The sequence below is a fragment of the Diceros bicornis genome, chromosome 18, assembly GCF_020826845.1.
Source record: "Diceros bicornis minor isolate mBicDic1 chromosome 18, mDicBic1.mat.cur, whole genome shotgun sequence".
Lineage (NCBI taxonomy): Eukaryota > Metazoa > Chordata > Mammalia > Perissodactyla > Rhinocerotidae > Diceros > Diceros bicornis.
The window spans coordinates 38,123,496-38,135,056 of record NC_080757.1 but is presented as its reverse complement, the minus strand read 5'-3'; positions in this window follow the sequence as shown (position 1 = coordinate 38,135,056).

The window sequence follows — 11,561 nt, the reverse complement described above, 5'->3', positions numbered from 1 at the left end:
ACCCTTTTGTCTGCAGGAAGGGCCTGAGCTACTTATTCATCAACTCTGGGTGCCTTTTATTTTTGTGTGACCCTCTCAGGCCAATGGTTCAGTTAAAAACAAAAGGCGGGTGGCTGGCCCGGTGGCCTAGTGGTTAAGTTCGCGTGCTCCGCTTCAGCAGGTCAGGGTTTGCAGGTTCAGATCCCGGGCGCGGACCTACGTATCGCTCGTCAAGCCATGCTGTGGCAGGCGTCCCACATATATAAAATAGAGGAAGATGGGCACAGGTGTTAGCTCAGGGCTAATCTTCCTCAGCAAAAAGAGGAAGATTGGCGACGGATGTTAGCTCAGGGCTGATCTTCCTCACCAGGGAAAAAAAAAAGAAAGAAAAGATGGGGGCAACTGCTCATTGAAGGCCTGAGGTTCAGCTCCAGACCCAGGGCAAACATCCCTCTCCATTTAGTGCCAAGGTCCAGACCCCCATAGGGAGATCTCCCAGCCTCCCTTGCTCCTCTGTTGTAGTTAACTACAGGTGGCCTCTAAAAGTTCATCCAACCTTAATTCCACCTGCAGCCATGTCCTGAGTGCCAGGAAAGGGAACAACAGCCATCCCTATGGGACCTGGCTTCACAAGCCATGGGAAAGAAGGTTCTGGAACCTCTGGCACATGGATGCTTAGTGCCCTCTGGTGCTCCGCCACCTCAGTCAACTCCCATGGAGGAAGGCAGCACCTAGGTTTCTGGTTCTGGGTCCTGTTTGGATCTCTGGAAGCTAGAGAGGCATAAGTTTTTGCTAGAAGGGCGTAAGTATATTAGGGGTGGTACAGGGGCACAAGGCAGAGAGAAATCCTAGCCATGGAGAAAAAGGGCAAAGGATGACCTGGGAGTGAGCTAGAGGCAGGGGCATGACCCGGGTAACCACTTCTGATCCTTGAGCATGTCTGAAAGTGGGAGAGAATCCAAGGATCCCACAGCCTGCACACTCCCCTGTTGCTGGAGTGAGGGGAGACTGGGGACATAGGGCGTAGATTCTGGCGGCTTGTCTCCTTGATTTCTGGGGAGCTGGGAAAGGGCTCCGGTGCAGGGTGGAAAGTTGCTGGGGGCTGAGATGGAAGGCAGGGGAAGGAAAAAAAGCTAGAGTGCCCCCAGCCCAGGTGCCCCAGAACCATAGCCTTTCATGTAATGCCTCCCCCAAAGGAGAGGACATCAGGGCTGGGGGTGGGGCTGGGGGAGGGGCTGGGGAGCCCTGCTAACGCTTGTCCTTCTCCTCCCAAGCAGGACCCGGCTCAGAAATAAGGACCCTGGCTACTCATTACTCTGTGGGAGTCCTGAGGGGGGCACTAGGGGCCAAGAGAGTGTGGGGTTAGAAGGGTCTCCATCTCTATGCTCCTGGGAAGGTGAGGAGAGTGGGACGACTTTCACAGGAGCCAAGTGGAGGGAAGACCCCTGTTGAGGCTGGAGAAGACACAGCTGGGTACCAGCTCACTTTTACCAGTGCAGACCCAGAGCCAGGGGAGGGGCAGACTTCACAGAGACCAAGCTGTCTGTGGGTTCATCTCCAAGTGCCCGATGAAAGGCCAACACCCATCATTCTCTCCAGCTTCGGCTCTTCTGCTCTCAGTCTCTCTTTCAACCAGCAGCTGCCCCTCGGGCCTCCCTGCCTCATCTTTGGGGACCCTGCAGCCCTGCCCTCTCCCCACCAATATTTCCTCAGCCAGAGCTACCGGGCCCTGGAGACCCCTGCCCCTCTCCTGGGTCCCTGTGCAGGCTGTGTCAGATGATCAGCTGAGGAGAGCAACAGCTCCTTTCAGAAGCTGGTGGTGTGTGTGTGTGTTTGTGTGTGTGTATGTGTGTCAAGGGAAAAGCTGATCGCTAACAAAAGGGAGGGATGTGTAGGTGAGTCAGCTGTGTTAATGAAAAACACCTCACCCCGCTGATTAGGACTAATGAAGAAGAACAGAGGGGGTGGGGGTTCGCTTAGTGACATCTTTATAGGGTAGGGGAGAGCAGAAGAGCTCCCCTAGTCCCATTTCTCCCTCAGCAAGGATAAGAACAGAGCACCTTTGGCTACTGCAGGAAGAATTGAGGTCAGACGCCAGGATGAAACATCAAGGGCAAGGGGGTCCTGACCGGGAAGGGGTGGGAGCAGGCATCCAGGGGCAGAGGCCAGACAGTGTGGGGAAAACGTGTGCGATCCTCTAGCACCCTGCCCCTATCCCTGCCCTTCCCCTAATTTCTCTCTGTTGACTCCAGAGAAATTCTTGGCATCAAGGCTGTGCCCCCTGGTTGCCCATGTGCCTTCTGAGATCTGACAACACCTGCAGAGGCCATGAGGGTGTTGTTGAGGAGGCTCCAGTCTGCGTCCCCTCCCATGGGCAGCCTGGGAGAGAAGGCTCTGGTTTGGGGCACATGCAGATGTTAATGACCCAGGGAGGCCTGGCAGGGCAAGGGCGGGAGAGCGCTGGGGTAAGGGAGGACCTGGGCATCCGCTGGAGCCCTCTCAGTGAGTTCCCTGTCCTGTGGCAGAGGCAGAAGCCCCTGAAAACCCGCAGCTTCGCCCACCCTCCATGCCAATTCAGCCAAGGGCGAGAGCACCCTGCGCACCTCGCAGATGTTCCAGTCGGCTGTGTGAGTGTGGGCATGGGGGAGGGAGGGAGGGGCTGGGAGGGGGACAGGATGGGTGTCGGCCAGCACCTCCAACACCTCCTAATTTGCATTACCACTGACACCCTTCTTGACCAAGAAAATGGAGCCAGAAATAACAAGGGGGAGAGGTGGTTCCCTGGGGGGGCCTTTTAGGCTCTCTTTCCTTGCCTCCAACACTCCCACGGTGCTGGGGGCAAGAGGTCAGGCCTTTTCCAGCCCCACAGCTGTCCCCTGGCAGCGGAAAGTCACCCGCTGTTGCTCCTCCCTCCTCGGACTGGGCAGATCCCCCATCCCGGCCTCCCACTTCCCACGGTCCCAGACACCCAGCCCTGCCCCTGTTCTTCTTCGGAGTCTACTTCACCCACCTTTCCCTCCTCTGGGAACCCTCTCCCTCGCAGCTGTGGTGACCCCAGCTGTGCCCAACTGGGGAGTGGTTTTCTTCAGTCTGTGTCCTGCTGCCCCATCAGAGTGGGCATTTCCCGGGCAGGGCCCACACTGCCCCTGCCAACCTGGGAGCCGCTCACGGGAACATTCTGCATGAGAAATAGTCCAAACAATAGCAGGGGAGCTTGTGAGTAGATTCTAGAAGTGGCATGAGGTGGCTCAGGGTCTAGCGTGAGACCCTGGCCCTAGGCCTATGGTGGGGGAGGGAGAGGGGACTCCCAGCACTGTTAGAGGCCTCTGGTCCACCTTTACCTGGAGGTTACCAAGTGTCAGACCTCTCCCTTGTGAGATCCTCGGAAAAAAGGACCAGGAATGTTCTTTTTCGATGTTTTTCTTCCCTGCCCCAGTGACCACCACACAGACCCCCACAAACACATTTGGTGCTCAATTTATGTACATTGAATTTAATTCTGTCCCAAAGAAGGTAAGGAATGATGTGGCAGCCACAGCTTGGAGGCAGGAGATGGCGAACACGATGGGCCCGGGAGAGGGAGGCTCCCTCTCTGCCAGAGGGGTCCTGGGACCTGGAAGAGCGAGGTGGTGAGGGTGGAGGCAGAGCAGAAGGGCCTGGCAGGGAAACCAGGTCGCGGGAGACAGCCAGAGAGCTGTGAACACACTGTGGGAAGGAGTGAATGATGAGCTGAGAACTTCCCCCACCTCCCCCCTCCAGAGATGCTATTTTGGAGGGAGAGAATATATGCAGTGCAGGGGGCAGGAGGGGGGGAGAGTGCCAGCTTCCCCAGGGGTCAGCTGGACCACCTGCTGCCTCCCCTCTCTTGGCCAGCCATCTTCATTGGCGCTGGAACCCACCCCCCACCCCCAGCACTTCTCTCCCCATTGGGAAAATCTTCCTGCTCTCTCGAGTGCAAGAAGAGAAAGGAGCTAGGAGATTTGCAGCTGGCCTCTCGGCACCCACTTGGGAGTCCCCTGGGGCCTCAGTCCTGGGCGGAAGGTTCCATTTCCATTACTTCCTTGGAATGAAAGTGTGGGGGGTACTGTGGGACACGGGGTGCATCAGGCAGGGAGTTCTTGTCCCCAACTCCACCCTTAGGCACTCTGCATGGATCCCCCTTTAGCATCAAACTTAGGGAGAAAATTTGGTATTAAAAGAGCAGATTTGGTGTTCAAAGAGGCCAGGAAGAAGGCTCTTTTAAGGCCAGCTGAGTTCACCCATGGGAGGTCCCAGCCCTCCTGGTGGGGAAGCTGATCTTGCCCCTTTGGGTCAAAGAGGCTGGATGGAGGTCGATGTCAAGTGCAGCCCTTGCTTGGCATGAAGGGAAATTCCTGTGCCCCAGCTCAACCCCTCTGGGAGGCCCTGACTCATTTTGGGATGAAGGCTCCAATGCCCTGTGGGTTTCTGTGGTGGCTGGGGGCAGGGGCGCACAGGGCGTTTAGATAGAGCGCTGGGGATGAGCGAAGACTTTTGTTTTCGTTTTTGGAGCTTGGCTTTTTTTCTGCCTGAGAGTCCAGCTTCACCTGAAGGAGCAAGGTTGGCTGAGATGGGAAGAAGGCCCAACTTCTAGCCAGTGAGGTGCTGGGCAGGGCCGCAGTAGAAGGAACATTAGGTTAGACTTTAGGAAACTTCCAGTGAAGATACTGGGGCACATTTGTGAGATGAACTGAGGCATCCTGTTGCCTGGATGCTCTCCGCAGTAGATCCCTCCCTCCCTGTAAGTCTGGGGAGTTGGGGCTGCTATTGGGGCAGTGCAGGCCAGAGGTAGAGAGATGAGCGTTGCCACCCACTGCAGGCAATGGGAGTCTGAAGGCTCCAGGGAAGAGAGAGGAGGGTGGGTTCAGGCATCAGAAGACGTATGTCCCCAGGCCAGACCATGGGTAAGGGATTTGAGTTAGAAAACCGCAGGTGAGAAAGCCTGTCTCTCGTCTCAGTCCTTCTCCCTCACTGTCCTATCTTCATGCTTGCTTTCTTCTGGTCTTATAGACCAGGGAGGGGATGGCAGGAGGGAAAACAGCTATGGTCAGGGGAGACTGGCTCCTTCTCCCTGTGCCTGGAGCAAGAGGCCTGCAGGACTTCTTGGCAGGAGGAAATGGGGGTAGTGGAGCCAAATTCCCTAGGGCAGAGGAGCTAGAGGGAGTCAGCAGAGGAGCAGGGGTCTGCAGGGAGCCCGTGTCATTCCGGCCAGAGCCCCCTGCTCCAGAGGGACGCCCAGCCCAGGCTTTCAGCCCACAGGTGAGTAGGTGGGTGAGGCTGATTGAATGACCATGTCCCTCCCCGTTCCTAGGGCCCTTGGCCTTGTGAGTGTTGCAGGAGCTGAACTCTCCTGCCCCCCAGACAGCAAAAATGAGCTGTGGATGAGAGGTGAGGGGGAAGATCAGGCGATGGTGTAAAGGAGATAGTTCACCCAGAAGGATGGTGAGGGGCAGGGCAGAGGACAGTGCCCCCTGGTGCTGGCCCTTCTGGTGCACACCCAGAGAACTCATCTCGGGGATCAGAGAGCCCCTTGCTTGCCTTGGCATCCCATCCCCTCTCGGACTGGCAGGTGGTTAAGCCTGAGGACAGAGGAGGGACTGAACGGGACTTGGCACAGGCGGTCTTAGCTGCCATTCCCCTGAATCCTCAGAGCTCAGAGATTTGTGTGTCTCCGGTCTCAGGCACTGCCCTTGTCCCCCACTGTGGGCACATGTGGGTCTCCCCACTGTCCTCCAGACTCACCGTGTCACACTTAGCCCCACACTTAGATGCGTAAAGCACACAGTCTCAGTGACTCACACACACACCCCCTTTCTCACTTCCCAGGTTCCCAGTGACACCCACCTGCAGACACACACTCCTCCCAACACACATGGCATACACACACACAGTCTCACACAACCAGGAACACAATGCCACACGGGTGTGTCCCATGTGTCACAGGGTCACAGGCAAGCACTGCCGTGCATTCACACATGACCCCATGCGGACCCCAGGAATGGTGCACACCAACACATGCGTGGAGTCCCACGTACACACGCAGGCATATGCTCCTGGCTTTGATGCTGACCCCATTATCCAGTGGTGTGCTGGTAAATGTTTAACAACCGGCTCTCCAATTTAAGCTGCCGTGATTACAGCACGAATGTTGGGAGGAGACGCACACAATCAGTTCTTGCGAGCTGGTTCGAGCCAGCTCCAGCCTACCACTCCGTTATCCTTTGTAGAAATCACATGACGAATCTTAAACGCAAATGGGCAGCCCCTAAGAGGGCTGCACCTGGGCAGCAGTGACTCATTAAGGCAGCTTCTTTCCCCATGGGGGTGCCTCCCCTTCCCTATCTTCTCTCACCCCCGACTCCTGTCCAGACCCCACTTCCTGCCCTTCTCGCTTCTTCTCCTTCCCTGTCACTCAGGGCTGCGAGCTGTGTTTGGTACTCATGCACGTCTCTCTCACCCTTGCTCCCTCCTTTCTTTCCTGGCCACAGCCACCAGGTGTGGAGGGTGAAAGGCCCATAGCTAATTCAGGCAGGCTTCCAGGAGGAAGAGGACAAGGAGATGCCCGTGTTCCCAGAAAAGCTCTAAACCTCTCTCTGCCTGGCTGCTGATGCCCTGTACCTTCCTCCTTGTGCCTGGCCTGCCCCAGTTCCCTTATTCTTCTCCTTGTCATCAGGACAGAGTCTGGTCAGGTGATGGTGTGAGAGTGTGAAGGGGAGAGAATTTGCACTTGGCGGGGCAGTGAGGGGAGGTGGTTAGAGACTGAGGCCCTCTTGTTCAAACCATGCTCTGGGAACACTGCATCACTTCTCAGAGCTTCTGTTCCACAATATGAGAAAAAAAAAAATGCAGGGACTGGATGAGGTGATTTTAATTTCCTTCTCAGCTCTGACACTTTGGCATTCTATATTTCTGAGATTCTTCTAAAATCTACTCTGTGGGATGTATCCCTTATTGCTAATCCTGATCTTTTCCCAGCTCATGAGAGAGGTGAACAGATGTGGTTTGGGGACTGGGGGCCAGTAGGTGCCACAACTGAAGGAGCTGGAGGCTGGGCCCGGGTGCCAGTAGGTTTGGGTTTGGCGCCTGGCAGGCCATGTACATTTGGGGGGACCTTCCAGCAGCCTCTGTTCTCTTTGCTGCCACACACATACATAGAAGGAAAAGGGGCGGGGAGGGAGAGAGACGAGGGAGGGAGGGAAGAAGGAAGGAAGGCAGGAAGGAAGAGGGGGAAGGAGGGAGGGAGGCAAAGAAAGAAACAAAACGAACAGAGGAAAAAGAAAAGAGAAGGGCTCGCCCCAGATCCAGGAAGCAGCCAGCCTAACCAGTAAACTTGCCAAGGGGACGTGGAGGGGATGGGGAGAGGTGTTCCTAGTGGTGACAACCCTTCCACGTGAGTCTGTGAGGTGGGGGTAGTTCCGGGCCCTCCTGAGCTTGGGCTGAGTGGTGCCAGGGCAGAGTTGAGTGCCCCCACCCTGCCCCGTCAGTGCCCTCGGCAGGGCTGGGGTCCTGGAGGCGGCCCACTCCTCTGCCCACGGCCTCCTGCCGCTGCTTTGCTGCTCCTTCTGAAAACAACTGAAACCACAAAATTGGCTTGTGGTGGGTTCATATCAGTCACTGCTATTCAGCTTGGCTTCCTAGGATGACTAAGGGGGTTGGAAGCTCCTCCTATTAGCCCCCTAAATGTTCAGAGGACTCAGAGGCAGAAATGGAAAACTGTTTTCTTTTGGAGGCTTTTGCTGGGATGGGAGCCCCCCAGATGGCAGGGCTGCAGGCACTGCATTCTAACGTGTCTGTGGGCCCAGGAGTCTGGGGGGTCACCTCGGTGGGGGTGACCTTATTCTTAGGTTGCCTCATCCGACAGCTTGGAGTAGGGACTGGCTGAGGATGAGGACACTTGGATCCCCCAAAGAGTCTCCTTTCAGTCTGCCTCTTCCAGCTCCAATTCTCAAGTGAGCCGAGAGCTGAGCTGCTGCTGAGGGTGGGACTGGGCACAGTGGGTCCCATGGGCAGGGCCTGGGTATCAGCCTGGCAGCCCAGCTGTTGCTTGGGCCTGGGACCAAAGTCCTCAGTTGGAATTCCCCTACCTCCCTCCCAGATGGCTGTGTGACCTGGAGACAGTCCCCTCCCTCTCTGGACCAAGTTCTGCTGGTGGTCTTCAGGCAGGAGTGGTGCAGTTGGGAGAAGCCCGGCTGCAGATGTGGACACCCAGCCCCCAGGCCCTGGTCAGTGTCATCTAGAGTTTAGTTTGACAGTTCTGGAGTTTGACAGGGCCTACCTCTCCGTCCTTCCCCGGAGTCAGGAAGAGTCCTGAGTTCGGGGTGGAGGTGGGGCAGGTGAGAGAGACCCTTTCTTTTTTCCTTCTGGATGTTAAACACTCTCGGCCCCTTTTCCTACCTCCTCCTTCCTGTGTATCAGTGGTAGCAGCACCAAGGGAGGAGGTCCCATCCCCTCATCTCAATGTTATGTAAAGCGGGGTAAGAGCATCCTTTAGAAAGTTTTGCTATTTTTATTGATCTGTAAAATCTCAAAGGGAGAAGTACGCTTGCCATGCAAATACACGTCAAGATGAGTCTCCAGTCCCCTTCCCCCATGTCACGCCAACCCCACTCACAGAGGATGCTGGAACTGCCCAGCTGTGCCTGAGCGTCCCAGCTGCCCGGTCCTGCCATTCCCTCTGGGCTTAGGAAATGAGCCCAGACTGGGAGGCAGGAGGGTGGGTCCTACCCTCGCAAGGTTTTCCCTTTTGGTGACCCTGTCACTAAGCCTCTATTTTCCCTTCTTGAGATGAAAGACTGGGATTCTTTCAGCGCTGACCTTCGTGTATCTGCTATGCTAGTGACGAAAGGGAAAAGATAACCATTCCCTTGACCCCTTCTGCCCGCCCGCACCCCCATCACCGCGGTCCTCCGTGCTCCCCGTGCCCAGCCCCGCCCCCGGTTCTGCGCTGCTCTCGTTCTCTTTCTGACTGTCCATTGTCTCGGTTTCTCTCTCTCCTGCTTTCATTCTCCGTCTCTCCATCTCTCTTTCTGTTTCAGCTCCCTCCTTCTCCCCACCCTGCCTCCGGGCTGGGGTGGGCGCACGTGAGGTTTTCAGATTGCTGACTCAGGCCTTTCTAACCACCCCCTCCCCAGGATTCCGTTTCCCCACGGAGGGAGACCCTCCCCAAACTCGCCTGCCCTCATCCAGGGTCTGGGAGTGGGGTTCTGATGACTGAGGTCCACGTCTCTCTGAGCCTTTGAGCAGGTGGGGAGGTTGAGGGTCTGTGTGACTTACCTACCGCCTGCCCCCACCAGCTGAGGGCTAGGGGGGGGTCCCCGGGTGGGAGGAAGAGGAGTCGGTTTTTTGAGATGGGAAGTGTCTACCTCCTCATTGATTCCTGAATCCCCCAATCTTTGAGGGGGCTCAATGGGGGGCTTCTTCTCAGTTAAGGAGGGGAAAGAATCTGTTTAATGGCCCCCCCAGGATGCAAGGTGGGGAGGAGGGTACAGACCAGACTCCAGATTCTGGGAGGGATGGAGAGTGCATGTGAACAGGAACATAGAAAGAACATAAGTGTGGAAAAAATTCATGTCACTCATAAGCACACCAGAGGCATGACGTCTCCCCTCCTCCACCCCACCCTCACCTTTGGGAGTTAGGGGGGCTCACCCCCAATACCACTCATACACGTGTGTTAAGCACACACAGGCGTGCACACGCACACCGCGCTCTCCGACGAGCTAGAAGAACAGGACTGGGGAGCTGGGCTGAAAGGGGGAGGAGGGGGACAGGAAGGCAGGGTAGCCCCACCCCCACCCCATGCCCCATGCCCACCCTCCGCCTCCCCTCCGGTAGCTGGTGAGGTCTCTGCCCCCTTGACTTTTCCCAGCTTCGAGGAAATACCTCCCTTTAGGGGAAAGCGAGATCGTGAGGGGAAGCAGGGGAAGCACTGACTCGGGCAGAGGCATGAGCCTGATTTTCCAGTCTGGGGCGGGGCGGAGGGAGATGGCACTGGGGACGCCCGGGCGATGGGGCCTGACTCAGAGCCAGAACCACAGAGCTCGTCCGCTGTATTGTCGTCGGGGAACAAGAAGCCACCAGGTTTATAAGAAACTGCGATTCATCTCTGCCCCCTTCCACCCCTCTGCAAGGAATCAAGGTTAGACTCGAGGAAGAAATTACAGCCTGGGCAAGGAAGGGACTCTGCCTCAGATGATCTCTTTGGAAGTCTTCCCTGGGTTTGTTAAAGAAAGATGGCAGGTTCAGTGGGTCTTAGATCTTGAGGAGAGTCTGGGGCCAGAGGATGGGGCCCTTGCGTTCCCCTCTCCTCACTCCCAGCCCACAATGGGAACTCTTAAGCCCCACATGCTATCCCCAGAGCTATTGCTGAGGCTGCAGCCGGGGCATACAGGGGTCTCCAGGATCACAGGCTGTCGGGTTGGCATGGAGCAGCTGGCAGCTCCAGCTGGCTCTGCAGGCCCCCTCTTGGCCACTGGCTCACAGGTCCCAAGGTGAGAAGCAAGAGGGAGAGCGAGGGCAGGTTCTTTGAACAGAAGGGCAGAGCTGAAGGTGTGATGAACCTCAGAGTGGGCAGGGAGAGGGAGGTAGCACTGCCTGGCAGGGAGCATGCCCAGTGGCGTCCTCCTGCCATTTCTAGGAGCTGCCCAGGCCCCCTCCCAACTCAGATGGAAACACCTAGCAGCTTGAATGTGAGGCAGTGGTCCTGGTTGCCAGGGGCAGGGAGTTCAGAGAAGTGAGGAATGCCCCTCCCCACCCCACCCTGCCCTGGGCACCTGGAAACCAGGACTCCTGGGTTCTTCCCCTCTGGACCCGTTTTCCTCCACTGCCAGCATGCCCGGCCCAGCGTGGCTGTGCGTCTGAGCCAGTCCCTGCCCCTTTCAGTTCCTCAGTCCTGCTTCCCACCCCTCTTGCCCCATAGGTTGGGTGGGATTAGCTGAGTAACGGAGTTTAATTCTGTAGGGTCATCAGATGGAAAAGGACACCAGGAATGACTTCCCAAAGTACAGAGGAATGCTCACCGGGTGACCTGAGGAGGTCTTACGGTCTTGCCTTTCTCCAGAGGAAGGGAAAGGACTCTGAGCTGGACTTGGGTTGAGTAGGATACCTTGTGAGGAGAGAAGGATAGGGGATAAAAATAACTGAGAGCCTGGGGAAATTGAGTCACCCCTCTGAGCATCAGTTTCCTCATCTGTAAAATGGGAAGAACAATAGTATCCTCTTTGGGGTCATGGGAAGACACAGTAGCAGCATAAGGGCTCAGCACTGGGTCACCAGCTGTGTGATCTTGACAAGGTGCTTAACTTCTCTGTGCCTCAGTTTCCTTGTCTAGAAAATGGGGACAATGATCCCTGCCCAGCTGACCTCACAGCATTGTACAGTCTACTGAAATCAAGAGTATGAATTGCCTGGGGTGTTCTCTTGTCTCCTCCTCCGCTCCCCCAGCAGCAGTGAGGGGAGTGGGAGAATCAGGAAGAACTTGGGTTTTTCCAGTTTCCAAACTCACTGGGAGTCGAGGGATGAGACCAAGTACAAGCTGGACTCGGCAATATGTCCAGGGTAGTGGG